The sequence below is a fragment of the Neopelma chrysocephalum genome, unplaced genomic scaffold (genome assembly GCF_003984885.1).
Source record: "Neopelma chrysocephalum unplaced genomic scaffold, ASM398488v2 Primary Assembly neopelma1_124, whole genome shotgun sequence".
Lineage (NCBI taxonomy): Eukaryota > Metazoa > Chordata > Aves > Passeriformes > Pipridae > Neopelma > Neopelma chrysocephalum.
This window is the reverse complement of record NW_020897786.1, coordinates 2,617,614-2,641,118: the sequence shown is the minus strand read 5'-3', so window position 1 is coordinate 2,641,118 and position 23,505 is coordinate 2,617,614. Positions and strand designations below refer to the sequence as shown.

Sequence of the window (23,505 nt, the reverse complement as noted above, 5' to 3'; positions counted from 1 at the left end):
CCTTCCTCTCCTCCTCCCACACTTTGTCACTCTTGTCCCAGACTGACAGCTCAGCCCTGGAACATTCCTTGTGCTCATTTCTGCTTTTTGTGACTATACAACCACGTTTGATGTTGGGCAACTGGGGCCTCAGGCTTTGAGCTACCCAGGCCAAGGGACTGTGTCACCCCAACACGTCCTGCAGTGATCCAAACAAACCCAAAGCAATACCCAAGTCAGGCCATGGTCATTCCCAAGGTAAGGAAGCCAGGTGGAAGTCTTGCTAAAGATCAGTACTGTTTGAATGTTTTCATGCTACAGGATAGAAACATCAGAATAAGGTTACAGAAGAAAGAGAAAAAAAAAGGGATTTTTCCCTACAACTAACCTAAACAATTTAACTTTTGAAAACACATACATTGCTACTTTATGGTGGAAAATATAAATAAAAATAAGCCTGATAGTGATGCCTCATTCACTATATAGTGGAGCAAATGCCTGGAAAGGGCCTGAATCTTTGTAAAAGCTCCTTCATTTTCCCATTCCACAGCAACCATCTCCTCCCACCGCCATCTGCTTGGAGCACTCACTTTGCCTTGTTCCTCACATCCACGATCAAAGACAGCCATTCTAATTTGAGGACTTCTTTGATAATCTTGAGAAACCAGCTACAGGTAATTTTTTGGCCATCAAAGCTAGTTCAAGCAGCTTGCTCTCTCTCAGGCTACTCTTCTAATTAGTATGTCATTTATTCATCCCAATAAGCTACTTCACCAGCACGATGGATGTAAGAAATTTTAATCTGCAGCCATAAGCCACAGCAGTGAAATGAGTGATGAGCTCTCAGTCACAAGGTTAAAGATATTAATGTTTACTAGTGTTGAAGTTAATAACAACAACAGATATTCTTCAGTGTTCAACAATAACAACAGATACTCTTTGGTGCTCCTTATGCTTTGCCCAGAATCCATCCCCATAAAATGGGAAGCCACCACTGATAAGAATGTTAATAGGAATAAAAAGCACCATCATAGATGAAATTCAGAAAAGGTATTAGCAGGTACTGGAATTGTATGCTTTTAGCATTCATAATAGGAATTGATTTTTCACTTGTTCTTATGATTAAGTGTTGTGTCTGACAGTCACAAAAACCTGCCCCAACACACCAGTGTTCCAGGCACATCACAGGGGGCTCTGTGATGCAGTTGTTTCCCTCCATGGTGACAGAAAAGGACAAACAGCCAAACCCAGGGCACCCAAGAGTCAGTAATTAGCTTTTCAGGCTACCAAAAGAGACATGATGTAGGGCAGGGGAAAAAAACCCCAACCAATCAGACAAAACCCCAGTAATTTATTTTAGACCACAACATCTGATTCCACACTTTCAAAGAATCCGTACATGGAAGAGCTATGCAGTGAAGGCATCATTAAATATCATCAAGGACAGAATAAGAAAGGAAATGTAATAGAAATTCTGTATTAGTTTTTATCCTTACAGTCAATGACTGGTTTTTTGCAGCTTGATTTACTCCATGAGAGAAGAAAAACCCTCCATTTTCACAGACAGATGCTTAAACCTATCAACTATGGAAACCACTGTAATTTTTAGCCAGTGCTGTAAGAGGAGGAAAGGGGAAGGAGGAATCATTTGCTGCTCCCAAGAAGTTTGACTTCAGGCAGGAAAAACCTGCCCGAGGAACCCATCTGCTCTGTGGGCAGCAGGAGCAGCCAGCTGCATCCAGCCACCTCAAAGGAAGAGGTGTCTTATCACAGCCAGCCCCAGCAGCTGGAGTGGAGCCTGGCACAGCCCCAGCAGCTGTTCCTCCCACCCCTGGCCAGCCCTGCTCTCCGAGCACTCCGGTACTAATTAAGGAGCTGTGGATCATACCTGGAAATGCCAACCTTGCAGCCCAGCCAGTGCTCACTCCGGGGTCAGGACACAGCAGGAAACGAGGCTGAAGCATAGCAAACAAGCTGTAGCAAAGGAAAGACAAAGAAAATCAACACCCATATTCAATTCTCTTTCTTTAGTTCTTTTTTTTACAGATTGAAATGTTTTCCTAAAGGAGCTGATGGCCAAACATAAATTTTGCTACTTGTGCTTGACAGAATCCTGAGAATGCAAAGCTTTTTCTATCCAGAAAAAACACAACGTGAATTTTCTACTTTTGTACTGCTGAGATAACTCAATACCAATCCACAGGGATCTGAAAGTAAAAGCAGACTCACTCTGAATTCCTCACCTTTCAGACGAGTTTTTATGACAGAATACTTTATTAGCAAACAGGGCTGCTACGAGTCCACACCAGGAACCACACCAAGCCCAGGGCAATTATCTTTTGTCACTGCCAGCCCCAGTGAAATAGGAAAGGCTGCAATTACCTGCCCTCTTGGAGGGTCTTGAGGGAGGTTTATTCCTGCCCTAGGCAACACTGTGCCATTTGGAACTAAATCGTCTCTAACAAGAAGGAGTCTAAGAGAATAAGCAGCATCAAGTTGCAGGGCAGCAGCAAAACTCTTCCCACTGCCCCCTGCTGAGGTCCTGGGCTGAGTCCCTATATAGCTTAGGAGACAACACCAATATGAAGAAAATGGCTCAGGAATCCAAATCAGGCCTCCTCACTGCTGCTCCACCAACACTGCCCAGGAAGGTGATGCCAGGTCTCCCACGGAGGGTCCACAGAAGAGCCCACGTGCTCTCTGCAGTATTAACCTTGCAATTCAGACAGAAAGAAAGTCTGGACTGCAGGTTTTGAGGTTATGGGCTCAGCCTTGGCTTAATTAGTCACAGTGGTAGGTTGTGGTTCCACAAACAGAGTATGGGATCCTGGCTGTTGTCAAAGGGTGGATTGCCATGGCAATCCCAACAGCTCTCACTGCAGTGTCAGCTCGTTGCTTTTGCCCCATACTTAACAAGTACTACTGGTTCTACATTGCTATTTTTAAATGAAAATATAAATAAATTCAGCTCTCGAGTCTTCTCTCTAAAGGGAGCTGCCCAAACCTCCAAGCACTGCTGTGAGTTGTTATGAGCACCCTCGGACTGTTGCTCTCCAAACACAACACGGTGTTCCTGGAGCTTCATACCAGTGACAAACCCAATGGAAACAAACCCTTCCACTCCTCAAATAGATCCCTCCACACGTGGTGTCCAGGCATTGTCCTTTTAAATCCAGACTGGCATCCAGAACCCAGGATAAGGGTGTGCTCATGCCTTCCACAACCTTCAGAGATCTTCACTTCTCTCAGTGGAGTCAGGCAAGCCCTGCCTAAACTCTTTTATTCCCAGTTTATAGCTCTACATAATAAATACAATGTATTTGCTCCTTCTTTTTTTCCAATATAACCAGGGAATATCTCTGCTTTCAAATTTCCTGCTCTCCCTATTTACTTTTTTTTTCAGGCTACTCATAAATAAACCCTGACTAATTTTAGGACAAAGATCAATACAGAGCATCCCACTCAGCCTCCTACCTAAACCAGTTTCAGACTTGTCACCTCTATCCAGGCCTAACCCACAGAATATACATGGCATTTTCATAATTTTAGTTTCTTAATAACAACATAGAAAAATGAAATTAAAATATATTAGATTTAAAAGTTAATTTAGCTTTTTGTATACTTGTTAACCAAGTTAGCTATTGCTAGATCACTAAACTCTGGCATCTGCAAAGAAGACATAGAGAGGCATGAGGAAGACAGGACACGTGGTTTTGCAAATACAGTGAATTTGTGGTTTATTTTAAAGATATTTTTTTTGTTTGCAATAGTATCAGGCTTTCAACAGAAAAACCAGTCTGAACAATTCAAATAAAGATTCAAAGTTTAATTTTTTGGTTTTCAGTGATTTGCAAAAATTTTTTTGGGCAAAACCAGAAAATTAGTCACTACTAACTTCACCTTCTATGGCTGTTTTAAGTAAAAATTATTTTGCATCATGCAAATGTCATCTTTTTAAAGTCAGCTGTTTTATAAAGCCTTTTGTTGAAACTAGGTATGTTAACAGGGATCCCAAAGACTTAATTTTGATAGAAATTGCAGTATGTCAAGCTCAATAAAGGCAGCAGACTCGTGTTTGGATGTCAGAATGCAGTATGTAAAAAAAAAAATAAATTAAAAATGCTGAAGTTGAATAATAGGATATTTATCAGTTGCTTATCATGCCTGGGTGCAGGTGCAGGACTTGGCCTCTGGGTTGCTTCACACAAGAGTGCTGAGGAACTGCAGCAGATTTGCTCTGTGCTGTGCAGGTTCTCAAAACACGTGTTAATACAAAGATTTTCGCTACATAAAAATACTCATTTCTTGTTTTTTCTCTCAGTAGAGAGCAAAGTAATTCCCTAACTTCCATATGGTGTGGCAGGAACAGGAAGACTAAAGAGAAAAGTGGGAAGAGGGGAAGAGCTGAGAGCATTTCCTGGGACACCCTGATTCCAAAGAGCAGCTTCACCACGCTGCTCCTTCCGTTCCCCCCTGGCCGTGCCAACGCCAGGCCCTGTGGCACAAACCCTGCAGTGTTCCTGTGTCCCAGAGCCCTGTCCCTCCCTGTGCCCCACAGGGCACAAACCCCGCAGTGTTCCCATGTCCCAGAGCCCACTCCCTGTCCCTCCCTGTGCCCCACAGGGCACAAACCCCGCAGTGTTCCCGTGTCCCAGAGCCCTGTCCCTCCCTGTGCCCCGGCGCTGTCGGGAAGCAGGTGCACAACCAGCCCAGAGCTGCTCCTGCTCCGCTGCCAACCCCGCTCTGGTGCCAAAAGCCAGGCAGTCCCAACACACTGCACTGGCTGTTCCAGCCCAGAATTCTTCCAAGGCTGATATAACCCACCAGGCTGAACAAAAGGATGGGTTCACAACGCTAATTAGCATTGTACAGCCAGAAGATAGACTGTAGCCTCTATCTCTAATGTCCTATGTCAAATTTGTTCTCTCCACATAAAAGGCTGGTACATTAACCATGTCTTACTTTCCCATTTTTCTTTTCAGAGGAGCTGGATGAATTGCAATGCACAGGGATAGACTGAAACGCTCAGCAGATGATTTCGCTTAAATCTCAAGTAAGACAAATGGGACGAGCTCTTCAATCCCGGCCCTGGGATGTGTGGGCGATGTATTACATCCTACAAGGAACGGCGTTGGGAAAAATTCCCTTCTCGCTCCTCAGCCACTGCGCTCTTTTAATTACATGCTAAACTTGGAGAAAGAAGAACTGGGAAGGGAAAGGGCAGAAGAGACTTCCCAGAGTTAATGAGATGGCTGCTTGCTGAGCTGAGGCAGCAGCATCGTTCATGCCTGAGCTGCAGGAGGCACAGGCGGGTCCCTCTCGCTGCCCAGCACCTCCCGTGGCACCAACGGGGGCTCCACAGTCCCTCGTTTAAGTAAGACATGAAGCTCGAGCAGCAAGTTCATTACCTGAGTGAGGGGTTTGGTTTTATAGCCTGTGATGGAAGAACTAGTCTGAGGCTCTGGAGAAGTAATAAAACACATTCTGCCTCAAATCTCCATTAACCTTTAATACGCCAGGATCCAGAGACAAGGAAAAGTCTCTAAATGTCCCTGGAATCTTGCTGCTTTCTGTGCCTGTGCATTTTCTGGTCCACACTTAATTTTTACACTCTAAAAACAAAGTGTAAAGAAATAAATTAGGAAGAGCTGGCAAACTGATTTGTTTGAAGTCTGATTTTAGTCTTTCCCATGAAGAATGTGATTCAAAAACTCTTGTAGTTATTATCGTCCAACAGCTTTTTTTAAGTTGTTTGGATGGATTTGATGAGCTACTCCACAACAACGTGGACAATACTTTTGTTTCCTTATAAATGCAAACAAGGGACCATTATCCCAAGATCCAGCATTACTCCTGCTGCTAAACATACTGGAAGAGTTCTCAGGTGAATACACACTTTCCTTACAGTGGTAACCAAGCTGTGACTCTCAGAGAGGTCATGCATCAGGTAGTTGGCTTGAAAGTTTTGCACAACTAAAGCACAACTGAGAGCATTATTTTCTTTCAATATTATTATTGTAATATATAGGGATAAATGTAATGCCACAAGTGTACAACTTTAATTGAAATGTAAACTAAACTGTTTGTTGATAGTCTCCTTCGGTTCTCCTTTGATAATTATGAAAGTAATTCTATTAACTGCTGTGCCCAAAACATGTGGGGAAGAGATTGAAATCACTGTCTGAAAGTTACAGTATCACAGTAGCAGTTCAGGGGTTAAAATCACATAAATAGTGCCTTCTTTAAAAATACACCTGTATAGTTTGCATACTGCAGTAGCAGAGAAGTATGTATTATACATATTTATAAACACACACACACAGAGGGGAAGAAATTCCCAAGCATTAAATATGTTGGTACATTCTGAGATCTTCAGATCAAGACCCACACAAGGCATACTCAACACAAGCAGAATAAAAGAGGACTTAAAACTGAGAAAATATGATTACAAAAGAGAAAAACTGCATTAATAATGAACTCCTGGAAGAATTAACTTAGCCAGCTTGTCCAGTGAAAGCTGTAAAACTACAGAACACCTAAAGCCCATCCCTGTAGAAAGCAGCCTGACAGAACACAGCCAGCAAGGATGCACCAACACCCGGCTGGACCCTTGTGCATCCCTGCTGACTCCAGGGGAGATCACAGAGCTCTGCCCACAGCAATGGTTTTTGGAATGATTCCCACTCTGCCCTCACAGTGGGTCTGTTGTACCAACCCCAACAAGGGGAACATTTCACCACCGCCCCATTTGAAATCCTCACCGTGTCACACAGACCTACACATCACGTACAAAGTTCCAACAGACAACTTCCAATACAGAAAATACAGTCCCTCTTTTAAAGAAATAAAAGACTTCAATTCACAGAGTGACCTCGTGGACAGGAGCACATGCATTTCTGGCAATTATTTTATAGGAGAGAAGGGGAGAGGTTATAATAATGTTATGAGCAAGGAACTTCCAAACCCAGTTCTAAAATTATCTTCAGCTTTGACAAACCAAAACTCTATTCCCCTCTCCCTTTTGCTTATTCCTAAAGCCTTTCTTCCTTCTCCTCTAGTGCTTAATCTGATCTGAATTCTCTCAGGATGTCAAGGGGATAAATACTGCTATTAGGAGCTACCAGTTTCCATCTGCTTTTGAGAAATGGGTGTGTGACACTCTGAGGCATTTAGGTATGCACAGGATGCCCTGCCACAGAGACACAATATGCAGAGAAGTGGAGGTTAAAACGTTTTTGCATTAACAGGAGGACCCTCCAAGTGACTCACAGAGTGTGCTCCAGGGCCACTTTATGGTCCCACAATGTCAGTATTCCAAGCAGAAAACATTTAACTCCGTTTCTCTGGGACCAAAGCACCAACACAGGAATCAGGTATTTATCCAATGCTGGTAACAAGATTTCTACCTGGCAATTTTCCGCAACTTAAATGTAAATGGTGCATGAAAAATGTATTCTTATGAGATGTTAAACACAAGCCAAGTGCTTTATCAGAAAAGTAGGAAACACCCCAATGATCTCTGCGTTTTGTCATCGTTGACTGCAGCCCTGCAGCCCCGAGGTGCCTCCAATTCCTGCCAACCCAGCAGCAAATAATAAAGAGCCAGTGCAGCTTCGAAGAAATTATGGTACTTTCTTATGAGCATTCAGAAAGAGACAGCCATGAAGCATTGCCTTGCTAAATGTTATAAAAGTTCTTATAAATATTCATGTGCAGCATTTGTACTCTGAGTATTTAATCATTTCTTTACAAGAAAGGAAGAGGGGGAAGGGAAGAAGAAGAAATGACTGTTTCTTCAATTCCACAGGGTTCAAGGCAACAGAAAAGATGAACGTGCACAGGTGATATAAAAATTAGTCATCACCAAACCCAGAAAAGTACAAACAGGAGAATCTTTTCAGGTAGGATTTTTTTTTCCCATTACATCTAAAGTTTTACAATAGTTTGCAGGTATTAAATGAATGATTTTTTTATAATTTGAATTACTTGCATGTTGATCATTTGAATTGCCCTGTCATTGGCTTTTGAAAAACAAGATTGATCTGTTGCTTCTGTTGCTTCACATTCCTGTGAGGACAGATTGAGCTGGCTGTACTCTGCACTTCCAAACCCCATTGTCCCAGGTAAACCCAACAGAAGACAAACTCAGCTGCTTGTGCTGGTGAGGCATTGTCCCACTTGGACACTTGATCCATCTATTCACAGCTGTTGGGAGCTAAAATAGCAAGACTGAAAGCCCTGCCATCACCCCCTGCAAGCACTGCATGTGTAGCTTTATTCCACAGCACTCAGCCTCTTGATCAAGCCTCTCAGACTTAAAGTTTATCAATACTGCTGTGAATTAATATAGATTTCTGTAACACATGCTGACAATACAAAAGCCTGTTCACAAGTGGCTTGTGCACAAAAGAGAAAAGATATTGCAAAACAGCTCTGACATAAAATTATAAATCTAATTGAAAAGCAAAGAGACATTGAGTAATAACATCTGAACTGCTCAGAAATCACCCAGCAGAGACAGCAGGGAGGCCTCCTGCCTTGTTGTGATCCTGCCTCCAAACCAGTCCAAGAAAGCCTCTGACATTCTTTTCCCTATCCTTTTACCCCAGGGACATCACTTCTGGCTGGACACACATTACACTGAGGCTTTGGGTATGAATACCTTTGCAGACACCACACTCTGGATGTCCCTCCCCATTCAGGATGCTACATCTGGAGGAAAAAACACCCATCTGAGATGCTTATTCCCACAGACCCAGCTCCTTCACACACACCTTTGCTGGCAAGCAGACCTGGTGCTGTCTGAACAGGCTGGTACAGCAACAATAACAGTGGAAGGAGCTGATTGCTGTGGTACTTGTGGTTCCCTGTTGGATCAGCCAACTCAGATTGCTGTCAGCTGTACCTGTCTCTGCTCTCAGGTGAATTGGACAACTCTCAGTAGAGCTACTCCAGGCTCATGCCATGTTTAGAAACACAAAGCAAAATGAAAAGTGGTGCTGCCTTTTACTTCCCTCGAGAAAACTGCCTCTTGCAAATGGCTTTATCATTTTCATTATATCCTGTTTGATTTGCTTTACCATCTTGACTGGAACAATAGCTAAGACATAATAGAAAAAGATTTTTCCACAGGCTGGTTCTAATTACATTAAATCTCTAGTGAGATAGGACATTTAAATAAGAAACAACAACTGCAGAGGCTGAGATAATGACATACCGAGATACCAGGCTTTTTGAGAGTGCCATTAAAATGATGCATGAAGCATTACAGCGCACTCCAATCAGGCTTCAACACGAAAGCCATTCCTTCTGTGACACAGCACTGCAGAGAGAGGTCAGCAGTTAGTGCACTAAATGTGCAACTCAACAATTAGGAAACATTATCCCTCATGCTGAAGTTACAACATAGATACAGGCTTAAACTTCTGGATGAGGTGGGGCAGTTGGGAATGCAGGGCCACGGTGGGAATAATCACCTCGTGAACCACAATGGAGAGGAGATTCTGAAGAGCTCCTGGGTTTTGTTGCAAGTTGTACCTTTAACATTTTGTTGTGATAATTGAATTCTCTCAATTGCCTGGAAAACCTATCATCTTTAGATTGCTGGGAACCACTGAAATGCAGACATGCAGAATGGAGACTATGGCTGTGTGGCCTGGGAACACAGTGGAACCTGTCACAGTCCCACAGTTTGTGTGTTCAGTGTCAGAGCTGTGGCACAGCTGTGCCACCAACACTGGTGCTTAGGGGGCCCTGCAGCAAATTCCCCTGCTGGAAATCAAAACTGAGGAAAGGGAACTTATGTGGGGTGGGAAAGGCCTTAATTACTTCCCCTCTGCCTTCTTTTCCTTTTGCTAAATGCTAACCCAGGCTAAAGGGAAGGAGAAGGATTGGCCTGTGGGAATGATCTGCATGAGAGGGATTGAGTGCATCCCTCAGTCAGTTCACAGACAAGACCACGTTGGACAGGAGTGTTGATCTGCTGGAGGGCAGGAAGGCTCTGCAGAGGGATCTGGACAGGCTGGATCCATGGCCAAGGCCCATGAGGTTCAACAAGACTCAGTACTGGGTCCTGCACTTGGGTCACAACAACCCCCTGCAGATCCAGGCTGGGGGCACAGTGGCTGGAAAGCTGGGAAAGGACCTGGGGGTGCTGGTGACAGCAGCTGAACAGGAGCTGGCGTGTGCCCAGGTGGGCAAGAAGGCCAATAGCACCCAGGCTGTGCCAGCAACAGTGTGGCAGCAGGACCAAGGCAGTGACTGTCCTCCTGTGCTGGGCACTGCTGAGGCTGCACCTCAAATCCTGGGGTCAGTTTTGCCCCTCACAACAAGAAAGACATTGAGGGGCTGGAGCATGTCCAGAGAAGGGCAACAGAGCTGGGGAAGGGTCTGGAGCACAAGTCTGACGAGGAGGAACCGAGGGACCTGGGGGGGCTCAGCTGGAGAAAAGGAGGCTCAGGGGGGACCTTCTGGCTCTGCAACTCCCTGACAGGAGGGGGGAGCTGGGGGGGGGTCAGGCTCTGCTCCCAGGGAACAAGGGACAGGAGGAGAGGAAACGGCCTCAAGCTGTGCCAGGGGAGGGTCAGGTTGAATATTAGGGAAACTTTCTTCCCTGAAAGGGTTGTCCAGCCCTGTTGGCACAGGCTGTCCAGAGCAGTGGTGGAGTCTCCATCCCTGGGGGGGTTTAAAAGCTGTGTAACTGTGGCACTTAAAGACATGGGCTAGTGGTGGACCTGGCAGTGCTGGGTTAGTGGTTGGACTCTGTGATCATGGGGGTCTTTTTTAACCTTAATGATTCTCTGATTCTATAGTGGGGGAGAACAGTTCATCAATTCTCCCTGCTCTCAACTAGTCACTGGAGTGAATAACTAACATCAAGCCATGTTTAAGTGATTCACTGCTGTATGACTAGAGCTGAAACAGGTCTGTACACACAGATTGGGTATCAGTTACTTTTTTCAGCTGGTTTTTCATAGCTGTCATAGTAAAGTTTCTAGGCAATTAGCAAGATACTGAGGATTAACAGACTTACTTTCAGTCAATAAACAGAATCTGTGATTATAAATTCTATACTCAGAGAATATAAACTTCCACAGCAGCAGGTCGGTAAGTAAAGTATTCTTGTCTAAATAGCAAAGCAATAATTCTCTATTAATAATCAAGTACACAAAAGAAAACTGGAAAAGTTTACTTCAGGACACAAAATAAAATTATTTCCTTGGGTGTATATTCTGCACTTCAGACCTGGACCACTAAAGTGCTCTTACACAAGAATTGTCTGTGTTCATCCAGTTCTGGTGCCAGGGCACTGCAGGGTGATTGCTCACACACAGACAGCTCAGCACTAATAGTTCTGTGACCACATGGCAAAAGCATTTTCTAAATGCAGCTCAGGTATCTGCACATTCACTGCTGGGGATGCCTGTCTGAATAGAGCTAATCTGAACAGCAAATACAGACACGTGCAACTATTACCACCTATGAAAATATTTAATTTGCTTTTAATAAAGGAGAAGGAATTTAACTTGTACATCTTCCCCTACCAACTAGTGTTTTCGCCAACTTCCTTTATAAGACATTTGTAAGCTAAAACTAGATGAAGATGCTCACCTCCATGTACCCTTACCACTTGTCACTTCAGAGCAGCCTCAGCTTTCAAACTGCAGCAAATCCACCTGTGGATGGGGAGGAGGAGTTGATTTCTGTCAGGTCAGCAACAGAATGGGCTGCTGACCATCAGCAGTGAGCACCAACATCCAGAATACACAGAATTTTTACTACCAGCACCAGGCAGCTGCTGTAGCTCTGTCACCCCCTGCACCTCAAGTAGTGCCCGTGGGGATTTCAGCAGGTGAAGAGCAACAAGTTTTCTGCAGCATCATGGCCTGGACAGATCCTGCTCTGACCCTCTCAGGCTCACACCCACTGGCCCCCCCTGCCTTCCCCCCCAGCCCCAGTTCCTGCATATCCCTTCTGCACTGAGATACCAACGTGGAATTGTAATATGCAAACTAAACATAAGGCTGTTTCTTTCCCAAACAGAGTAACAGTTTGAAAACTTGCCAGTCTTGCTCATGAGTTGAAATAAAGGCTGGCAACAAGAAGCTGCCCAGGTCAGGATGACCTGAGAACGGAAGGGAGGTGAGGAGTCTCCCAAAGCCAGGACAGCCCTGGAAGGCAGTGCCAGCACGGGAATTCAGCAGCATAAGGGCAGACACTAGGGAGCCTTTCTTCAACTAATGGCTGTGATCTATGGCACTTTCAGTGCTGAATTATTGACTCCTCATCCACTGTTATGTCACATGCACTCCTGATTTGCCATCCCCCAAATCTTCGTTCCGAAGATGGGCCATTATTCTTCCCACACAGGCTGGTGGTCCCTCATTAAGACCAAAATTTACAGAGTAGATTTCAGCTTTTATAGAACCCACTGTGCTTTCTAAAGATCCACCTTTTCTTTTAGTCAACTGAAATAACACTTTCTGGCTATGACTCCTGTGGGTTGTTTTCCCTTTTTAATTTTTTTTTTTAATTTATTTAGAACTTGCAATGCATATTTCTCAGCCAGACTGCTAAGGATGTTAATGAGATTTATCCACAGAGTCTCTCACTATCTGCCCCCTTTAATTCTTTGAGATACAAGTGCTTTTATGTTGCAGGAAATGAGGACAACAGAAAGCTGCAGAACCCATGAATGTAAAAATTGTCTTGAAGGAATGGAACAATTCAGCCCTAATTACAGCCAGCTGGAGCCTGCTCTCTTTGCACTGATACTCAGATAATTAACCAACTACTGACTGATGCAAGACTCAAGCATGTCACTACCATTCAGATATTCAAGGTTAATTTTTGTATCCATCACCAACATTAAGCTTAATGGACATTATCAACTAAAGTCCTGAAAATCATTAACATACAGTCATAGCCAGGCAAGGATTATTTTTCCTTCAGTGAGCTCGGTGCCATCTTTGTTCAGCTGCAGAAGAAGTGACTTTTCCATTAAAAAGGCAAACTCCTAAATTTTGATTCATTTAATAACTGCAAATTCACTCACTTAAAGCCCTAAACTTAAATACACTGAAATCACAACACTGATGTAGTAAAATAACCCCCAAACTGTTCTAGTGGTCCTAACTTTAGTAATACCTCTTTATTTCTCATGGTATGGCACCTTTAAATTGGAGGGGCTGTGTGCATCTTCCTCAGTAAGCTTTACATGGATATAAAAAGCAAATAGTACTATGCCCAAAGTCAAATATCCTGACTTGACTGCCACTGCATACATCAAACTATTACAGAAGAGGACAGCAGACATGGTGCTCAAGAAGCCTGACACATTTGGAAGTCAGAACTGTTAATACACTCCTGGCTCCTGCATGTAACACAATATATGTTTAAATTGTGAGCCACCTGAACTGTATTTGCAGAAAAAAAACCTGAAAGAGGAAGTCTTTCTCAATTCTATTTTCAGCAGCGCTTTTCCTGAAAACAGGAGGTTTTGGACAGATTCAGTCCCTCTGATGGTTACACAGCCAGTCAGCGCTGCACTGATCAGGAGGAAACGTTGTGTCACTGCTTGTTAGCAACTGGCAGCTCCGGGAACTTTTATTTCTAGTTATGAATTCAAGAAATGACTGTGGAAAATCAGAAATCTTTTAACCTGGTAAAGATGTTCATAAGAACAGCGATCCAGCACAGCAAAGGCACAGATCTTGGGTGGAGCTATACAGCAGAAAACCAAGGTCTCAGCAGCATGCCTGCAGTGTTCTCCAAAAATGTGGGTGGGGAGGCAGGAATCTAAAGAATCTGGACTAGGGATTCTTTTCTATTTTGTATTTTATTTGTCCTCACACCTTCTTATCTAGTATGGAAAAATAAAGAATGCCAGTTATGTTTGCACACACAGCCTAACTTCTGTAGGAAAAGTCTGAATTTTGTGAAATATCTCTGGAATGCCACTGTAATGTAAATCACCACGGTGCAAGTTAAAGTGTAACCTGCAGTTTTCCCCAAGAGAATATACAGAATTTTTACTACCAGAAATGGAAAAGTAACGGAACAAAAATAAGAGCTTAGCAAAAAAAGTAGGTTAACTCATATAAAGAATGACATATAAGACAAGGCTGAAAATGAAAGCAAGGCAGGTATTTTTGGAACTATTTTGAAGTCTCTTTCAAGCCCTGCCTATTTGCCTGTGAAGTATTTTTGCTTAAAATACATATATGCTAATGTTCATATTTAAGATAGTGATGATTGGGCTGAAAAAACTCCTGCTTTGGAAGAACAAAGGAAGAAAGACTGTGCATCATCAGCAGTTGGTTCTGTGGGCATTTTCAGAGAGTTACCCTGAGGAGAGTTAAAGAATCACAGAATCATTACAGTTGGAAGGGACCTCTGGAGGTCTAGTCCCACCCTATGGAAATGGATGTTTGAGATAAATTGAAAAAAAACACTTGGAATCTGAGAGGACTCCAAAATTCCAATTATTTTGTGTTAAATGTGAGATAAAAGATGTTGCTGCTGCAACCCTCTGTATGAGGTGGGTGCTGTAGTGTCTGAGGGTATCCCACACTGCCCATAAAGTGGGGACAGGTGGGACTACCTGCATTGCATGGTTATTGCTTGAAGCAGGTTCAGGTGTGTTGATTATCTTTTTCAACACTGGAAGTTAATAATTTTCTTAATCAGCAGGATCTGAGCTTTGTTCAGGGATTTTTTGGTGGTTTTTTTTGTTTTATTTTGTTTTAAAGAATGGGAATGTGTTTCCTGCCAAGACCACAACACATAATAACAGACTAGAGAAGAATGAAAGGACCCAGCATGAAAAATACAATGTAATTATCACCAACTGAACAGCTGATAAATGAAATGACAGAGTGAAATACAGGAGTTTCACATGACAGAAAGTTCAGAGAGGGTGAATTTGCTACGAATTTTGAACAAATGAAAAGCGGAGACCTCACCATAAGCAAAGCCTCTCATCTCCCCACCCCTGAAAATTCCCTGCTCCCACCATAATCCATCTGCCATCCCATCACAAAAAGAGCTACAACATCTGATACCCAGCAGCAGAGTTGTTTGGATGTAACAGAGAGGAGCGTGTCCAAAATGAAGAGCAGCACTGCTTTGGAGCTTCACACACTTACAGGATGATGTTTCCATGTTGTCCCGTTTATTTGAAGTTTCCAAGGACAGCCATCACACCAGCATGAATTCAGCAAACACAGCCTTTTATGAGCTAAACTGACAAGGACAGTATTTTTAACACACCTGTGATGGGCAGATTTCAGAGATAAGCATGAGTGGAAGAGACTATTGCAAGCTAGTGAAAAATGGGAATTCCCCTCTGGAAAGAACTGCACGTAAGGGACATGGAATAAATATTTTTATGTTATTGTTTCTTAGTCTGTCAGTGGTTCCATTTTGAATCAGCCTTCAGTCATTTAAACCTCAGATGGGAAAGCCTGGTTGGACCTGACAAACGAGCAAGCCAGGTCTTGGGTCAAGAAGAGTCTTATTTCCTTACACCCCAACCCAAACACATCCTGAGTTCAGTATCTTCAGCTTCTTTTGAGATAGAGCTAAAAATCTTGGATTTTGAATCTTTCTTTTGTTCGTATGTAATTGCAGTTACCATGTTCCCCTAACTCCTCCCTGTTTTAGCACTATAATTCCATGATTCCTGCAACCCTGATGGAGAAGGCAGCCAAGAGCACACAGAGCCCAGTGCCTCTGTTCCCAGTGCTCCTCCAAACTGTAAATACAAATATATTGATACAGCAGCTGAAGTTTGGCAAAGCTGTTCAGGAATGCACAAAGGAAACGCAGTATAGAAATGTAAAATCATTAAAAGAATGTTATTATGGTTATTATCTTAAAAATGCACTTAAGCCAACAGCCCCTCCCTGCAGGTACCTCACTTGATCTACAGCACACATGGATCCCACCAGACTCCTCTCCAGTGCCAGTATTTTCTGTTCCTTCCTTGTTCTACCTGCCAAGTTGTTCTAGTTACAGGGGCTGGGACCAGTTTATCACTATGTGGGTATAACCAAAACTGTGTATTCTGCACCTTCTATGTAATTTCTGATGGACTGTTAATAAATGCATTGCTTGCAGCAGCTGCCCAGGGCACACCTGACACCTCAGGCTACAAGCTGGGTGTTAAAGAACCCAGTGAGACAGGGGAGTGTTCTTTTGTTTTCACACCAATGTCTCAGCTGTGATAACTCCCCTCCAGGGAGGCATCAGCCCCTTCACACCCAGCCTGAGGGGTCATCTCTGCTCATGGGCCATCCTGGACAGGCACAATAGGCAGCTGCAACACCCAGACCATCAAAGATTCCGAAAATGTCCCGTGACTCACAGAGTTAAATCACCCACCATGAAACTCCCCGTCCTGGGGGAGGTGCTGGACATCCCCACCTGAACTTGAGCTTATATAAACTTTGGGTTTTGGGACTGCTGGCACCAGTCCTCAGATCCAGAGGAGGACCAGAACTCCCACAGGACTGCCACTGCTCCCCTCGACAAGACTGTGATCATCACTCCAACAGGACTGCGACCATCATCTGGACCAACAGGTTTCCTTTCCTGTTACTTTGCACCCAGGGGGGCCACGTGGTGCTCAGCACAGGGACTAATGAACACCCTTCTGTTCTTGCCCCAGGGTGCGGGATTATACATCTGTCTTTGGGGGTTAAAACCAGTTTTTTCTCTGTATCATTGCACTTATTGTAATCTTCTTAGTAAATTGTAACTCTGACTTGTAATCTCTCTCGAGTTGGGTTCATTTCTCCCGCTGGTTTACTTTTAAACCAGCACACAAGTCAAAAAGAAGCAACAAAGGCTGGTGTTGTTCTTGGGGAAAAAATGAGTTCTGGAAGAATAGTGGGCAGTCTCCTTTCATGCACACACAGGCTTGTGTTCTACACGGCAAGTTAAGCTATGCAAACACGTTGTAGTGCACTGTCTCTTCAATGGAAAGCATCCCACAGAATGTGTGTGGGTTCTGCACATGGGAAAGGAGGCTGGGAAGGGTTTCAGAAGAATCCCCTCCAATGGTAACTCGCTGTGTGGCTGCAGAGCCAGGAGAACTCTGCTGCACAGAGGTGTGTGAGCTGCCCACGGCCTTCCATTGTTACTGGGAAGGTGGTGACTTCCTCTGCATTGAATCTTTGCCCTTATTTTGCTCTTCCTTCCTGATGATAAATCCACTTTTTATTATTCCGACCAATTCAACGTTACTTTTAGAAATTTTGTCACTCATTTAGATTTCACCCAGTGAGTCAGGCGGAAAAAATGTGCTCTCAAGCTGAGAGACAACCCTCCCATTTAAAATCCCTCAGCCAAGAGCACCTCCCAGGCAACATCCTCCAGCTGTTCTCAGAGACAGGAGTATGTTCACCCTCTCAGTTCCCACCTAGGCCACTCCAGAGCATCTCCAGCAGGAAGGACCATCTATCTGCCCCAAACAGCAGCCCCTGGCTCTTCCCAGGACTCCTCCCACTCGGCTCACCCAGCACGTCCCTCAACCACACAGACCTCTGGATGTTCAGCAGATTAAGATTTTCCTGTGCCAGCAGAGAAATCTATCAAGTAGCATTGTTATCCCTGTTCCTGGGCCTCTGATTGTCACTTTTATCAGCTAAATAATAGTAATTTGGATGTAGAAACAATTATGGGAACCTTTTTCCTCAGCTGAAGCCATTAGCCCCAGCAGATTTACAGTTAGTGCTCTTTGGACAAAGGCTGGATGCATACAGAAGCTGCTCTGCCAGGCAGTGATATACAAGAGAACAAAGAAAACATCACCTTCCAGCTTTCTAAAACTGTTTCCTCAAAAATGATGGTGGTTGCAACCCATTTGTGTCTTCTCCTGACCTGCTGCATAACAACAAGCCAAGGTGGTGTATTTTCCTTAGTAAGGATGGGTAAGAGTTTGTGACTAGTATTGCTTTTTAACTTGTGCTGCTCATATTTCTGGCTCTAAAGTGCCCTACAGAAACCTAAAATCCCATTGCAGTGCCCCAGCTCCACAGCTTTTGCAAAACAAACTGGAACGGTCTTTTTCTTGTTCTCATTAGACACGTCAGTGAATCAGAGATCTGTAAGGGAACGTGCACAGGTTCAAAGAGAAAGGACTGCAGGGGCACAGAGAACAACAGCAAAAACATTAACAAGGGCACAGTAAACCTGAAAACTTGAAAGAAGAAAAACATTTTTCTTATAAACCCTTTCTGAGCTTCATTTGTCACCACTGCAGACAGATGGAATCTGCAAGCCCTCCCTTCCTGCCAGTGCAGCAGGAGACACTACCACAGCATAAAGCAACCCTGGCAACAAACCAGACAACTCCTGGAGATGGGAAGTCAATTAGGGAAGAACCCCAAAAGCCTACTGACTATCTGATGGATGCACTGGCTGAGCTGAAAGTGGTTGGGAGGCTCCTGAGGGCTGGCCTGACTGTCCTCTCACAAGAGACACAGGAGCCTTAGTGTGGATCTCAGATAGGAACTGCTACATCAATGCTGATCATTTTCTAAAATCTTGCCCTTAACCTCACAGAAACTAGGAGAGAATCCTTCCAGGGCACTGACTGTTCTCACACTGAAGTCTTAACACAGTCTATGATACATGGGTGGAATAAATACCTGACCTGGACTGATAAAGGGGAACAGGTGTATTTACAAGTTTCAGAAATGCAGGACTAATTTTTCTACCAAAAGTCACATAAAACTACTGTCAGATCTGTTTGCTCTCCTCTCAAGAACAGAATATGAAAGAACCAATTCGAACAAAACCACCACACATTTCAGATTTACCTTTGTTTTATTCATGCCAACTGAAAGAAACATGGTGATGTGTCATTTTTGACACCTGCAGTTACGTTACTGTTTCCCATCAGTGTAACCAAACTGAGGCAAATTCTATTGTACACAGGGTCAGGGAGGCTTTGAGAAGGGTACAAACACCTTCTTTCACTCTCTTGTCTCAAAAGACATTGAAACATCATCTTGGTGGGGTATTAAAGGTGTGGCAATTCCCCTTTATGCTTCTTAAACCTTTTGGTTTTAGTGGTTGGCTCCACTTCACCTACTGCTGCAAAGGGACAGAGCCTACACCAGGAGAGTGATGAGGAGCTGGGGGTCTTTTTACCACCACTTTAACTTTAAAAAGTAGCACAGTTCTGTATTTCTGACTAGTACACTGACCTGGGGAAGGCAGGTCTCAAGTATAGAGGTATTTCAGATGTTTAAAACCCACTTATGAACGACAGGCAGAGAACAATATGAGCAAGTAAGAACTTGCTTAAGCAAAGAAAAGAAGAAAATGGAAAAAGAAGAGTTTTTTCAGGAAATATTGATGTCTAGCAGAAATGAGCAACCTTCCTAGTGTACCATATGTGTCTTCCCATACATTTCAGAAGTCACACGAGGTACTTACCTTATAACTAAAATCAGGGACAGAGCTGCTTCTACAACCTGTTCCAAACTGCAGTTTTGCTGGGCATTGGGTGGAAAGACAGTTACCAATGGAGAAATATCCAAATCTACAAAATCTAATTTTGTTTTTCAATGAAGAGACGGGATGAATCTGCAGGAAGAAATTACAACTACCGAGTAAACCACCAGATACTAAAATTCAAACATTTTGCTAATGAACAAAGCTTACAAATTCACATGCTCAGCCAATGTTTGACTCTTGTAAAATTGCTCTACTTAAACTCTGGTAGTAGCAGAACAACATCCTTTATAATCCACACAAATTAACCTGTGGTTCCATATTAGGGAAATAAAAAGATGTCAGGAAGATGTGTTACCGCTCAACTCTGAGGCTTTTCATCCATTCCAGTGTCAACGGTTGGCTTGGCAACACCTTCTGGTAATAAATCCCACTGGAAACTTCAAAACTTCCTATTTCTCCAGACAAATTCGCTTCACCCCCTTCTCTTCATGACTGCTGGTCAGGACAGCAACATTTTCTGTGAAGGACAGAAAACAAGGTTATTTCCAACAAATCTCAAATCTGATTTGTTGTTAATTTTCCTTCTTCGGTGACTTCCTGATCTCTGAAATGCTGCAAGAGCCACGTCAAAGGACACTTGAATTCTTTTCGGAATTCTGGCTGCATAGCTGGCACACCAGACTTTTGTCTTCTTCCTTAACATTCCTGTTTGTTTTCTGTCCCCCAGGAGCACACTGCTGCAGTTTTCCTATAATTTTATCTGCTCAGCAGCCACACTGCAGCTTTGCAATGGAAGCACAGGTTGGAGGCACACGCTGAGGAATGGCCTGTAGAAGCCAGCTGGAATAATTAAGGACTTTTCCTAAGAAAAGGAGCAGGTAATCTTACTAATTTTCTTAATTTTTAATTACAACTTCGAAACAAAATATAAAGAGTGAGCTAGGAAATAACCTGAACTAGCTCTGTACATTACATGTTTTAACAGAACAAAAGCACAGGTTTATGTTACTTCTGTTCACATATTAAGCAGGTTATGATGGTTAGGCCAGTGAGTTACTCAAATCATCTTCACCTTAACCCAGCACTCCAGAACAGGCAGAGACATTTCCAGGCTTGTCTCCCAGCAGAGCAGCATTTGCTGTTTTTCTGAGAGTGTCAAGGCTGAAAGCTCCCAGAGCTGTCTGGAGTTATGCAAGGAGACAGCACTGTCTAGTTCTTTTGGGCTTTTGTTTGTGGGGTAGTTTTTTTTCTTCCTCCTCCTCATCCCTTCCCCTCTGGTATTCTGCTTCTGCGACTTCAAGTGTGAACACATTTGTGTATGACAAATTTGGCAGAAAGAAAAGCAAACTCAAATTATTCATATTATGAAAGCCACAGATAAAGAAGAGCAAAGCACTCAGACTTCTGTGCAAAGCAACCACAGCTTGGTGAGCCTGCACAGGCTGAGCACCATGACAAGCAAAGCCATCAACTGCTGAGCAGCATAAGCAAAATGCCTTGACAACAATTACCATAACAAACGTTTTTTAGGACATTGGAAAGGAAGATACTGAAATAGCTCTGCAGATGAGTAGCAACAAGTGAGATGAATATGAACCATCCTAACAGAAAACACACATTATGTGCTTGAAAGTGTACTTAAGGAGAAGGGTGAATGCCCTCCTACTGGAGGTAGATAAAGCAAGAGCCAATAAATTAGCCTTAAACTTGAACTTACGGTTCATCATCTAAATGGAGATACTAGAGATGAGTTAAAAGCTTACTCTGGATGGAGAAGATTGAATCATCTTCTCCCAACCTGAATATTACCACAGTTTGCTTTTGCAGATAGGATTAGCTAGAAATATAAAGTAGGGGAAGAAAAGGAAGGAGAACAGGGCCCTGCAAATCCTCCAGAAGGAATGGAGAGACAACACCACAGTCCTTCGTAGTTTTGTGAACTTCAGTCAGCAGCAAAATTTTTTTGCACATTACAGAGTTTTCTGAAATCAGAAAAAACAGCCCTAAAGAACAAAGAAATGAGCAAACGCTTCACAGCAGGGAACATCTGCATTTAAAGATTAGTTAAAGTCCCTCCATAAGGTGACACGCTTGTGTAAAATTTTAACCCCTTCCAAACTGTCTTTTTTCCTAGCTAGGAGAGCAAGGAGCTGGGAACTTTGTGGATTCAGGCAGCAGGTCCAGTTAAAGCAGCTGGCTGGGGAGGGGGCTGGATTCCTCCTCCTTTAGTGCTTGAGGTGGCCCCGTCCCCACCAGCCTGCAAGATCTGCTCCCAAATCATGGGCACGTCCCTATAGAACACCAAAACAGGGAAACATTGACAGAGCTGCATCCATAGAATAAAATATCAACACTTGGGCACATTTTTTAATTTTGGCTGCATGCAGGCATTTGTACTTCTGTCCCAGAATTCTGCAGGCTCTGCCCAGCAGGAGCAGAGGTGTCTGCTTGCCATTTGCCTTTCCTTGCAGAGCTGCACTCCAACAACTCTGGCACAGCTGGGGATGGCAGAGATTCACTAGCACAGTGTTATATAAATCTGGTGTTCCTATGGCTTGTGAGGATCATTGAGGTGTTCTTTAAAACTGCCATCACATTATATTTATAGGTGACACAGAAAGCATTTTATCTCCAACATAAGCATATTGCATATTAAATGGTAGCTAAGGCAACAGGTGGTACAGAGATCATATATATGGGTGTCATTGTATTCACAAGCAGCACACTGACTTAAAAAATGCAATTTACCACTCAAAAAGAAAAGAATTAAACCACTCTATATTCACTTCTGTTCCACTGCCCAGTACCACAGATTAATTTACAACATTTTAAGTTAATTGATGAATGTGACATGAAATCCTTCCTTTTAGCTGCTGCTCTGATGAGACAATTAACATTAAATGAAGATGTAGGTAAATCCCTCCATTTTTCCCTTGGCTTTCTGCAGAGACTGAAGGCAGCAGAAGCCCAGTATGAAAAGAGCTGCCATGTGACTCAGTCCCCTTCAAGCTGTCCTCACAAAACAAAGAGGGAGGAATGCTAAACAAATGAATCACAAGCCATTGCTGCAAAACATCCCGACTTTCTAGCAACTGCCAAGGCTGGGAGCAGCTCTCTCTGTCTTGTCAATCTGAGTGACAGCCCTGGATAAAGGGCCACCTCATTACAAGATTAGTAACACGAAGACTGTGTTTCAAACCCCACCATCTGAATTATGATTGCTGACTGTGTAAGGAGGCAGAAACGGAAGCAAATCCACAAGGAAACAAAGCACCATTTGGGAAATGTTTTTTCCTATTCATGTTGATTGCAAGTGAACTCTTCCCGGGCTGTGAACAACTGGCAGTGCTTTAGCATTCAGTACATGGCCTGATTTTTATCATAAAAACTAGTCTTTGCCTTCAGCTGGCTGTCAGATTTGCCAAGCTGGTGGAATTCTGGCAACATTTGTGCTGTTTAATGTCTCAGCATGTTGTATCTTGGACACAGCCCTCTGTAAAAATACCTAATTATAAATATTCATATTAGTTATCCTTTTTGCATGACACAGTAAAGAGAGGGGAAACAGATTCTTTCCAAATTGACTGTATAAGCAGAGGACAACAACATCTCAGGGTCAATATCCACAACCAAAGCCTTTCATTAAACCACGGGATTTCCTTCAGTGGAATTCCAGAGGCCTCCCTCACACAATGGGTGTGTGACAGCTTTGCCAAAGGGTCACCTGGCACAGAAAACATTGCAGACCAGGATTTCCAGAGCTCCCTCCAAAGCACGAGGGGATGCTGCTGTCAGTTGTTGCTGAACACTAGAGGGGCTGCATTTTTAAGTGGCATCGCCACATCGTTGATCAGGTGATACTCTGTTTTCAGAGTAATAACTTCTTCACTTCAAAATGGTCTCCTTGGGCGAAGAAATGCTTCAGACAGAATATATCCACTCTTAAAGGAGATTAGGAAAGGGAATGCATCAGTACAGTGAATGTGCAGTCCTTTGCAGATATGTTTTTAATACAAAGTCATGGGTGTACACAGGAGACTCAGAAAGAGAGTTAAAAAC

At 43.4% G+C, this 23,505-nt stretch overlaps 1 protein-coding gene across 1 annotated transcript in view; it reads right to left on the bottom strand.

Annotated features, from left to right (window-relative positions):
• The window catches only part of PEAK1 (pseudopodium enriched atypical kinase 1), a 111,939-nt gene that overhangs the window by 42,853 nt on the left and 45,581 nt on the right, over positions 1–23,505 (bottom strand). The window contains exons 2-3 of the mRNA XM_027697990.1: positions 19,802–19,963; positions 1,868–1,953 (exon numbers count right to left, since the gene is read on the bottom strand). The gene's annotated coding sequence lies outside the window, so the exon portion shown is untranslated. The remainder of the gene's footprint in view (positions 1–1,867; positions 1,954–19,801; positions 19,964–23,505) is intronic.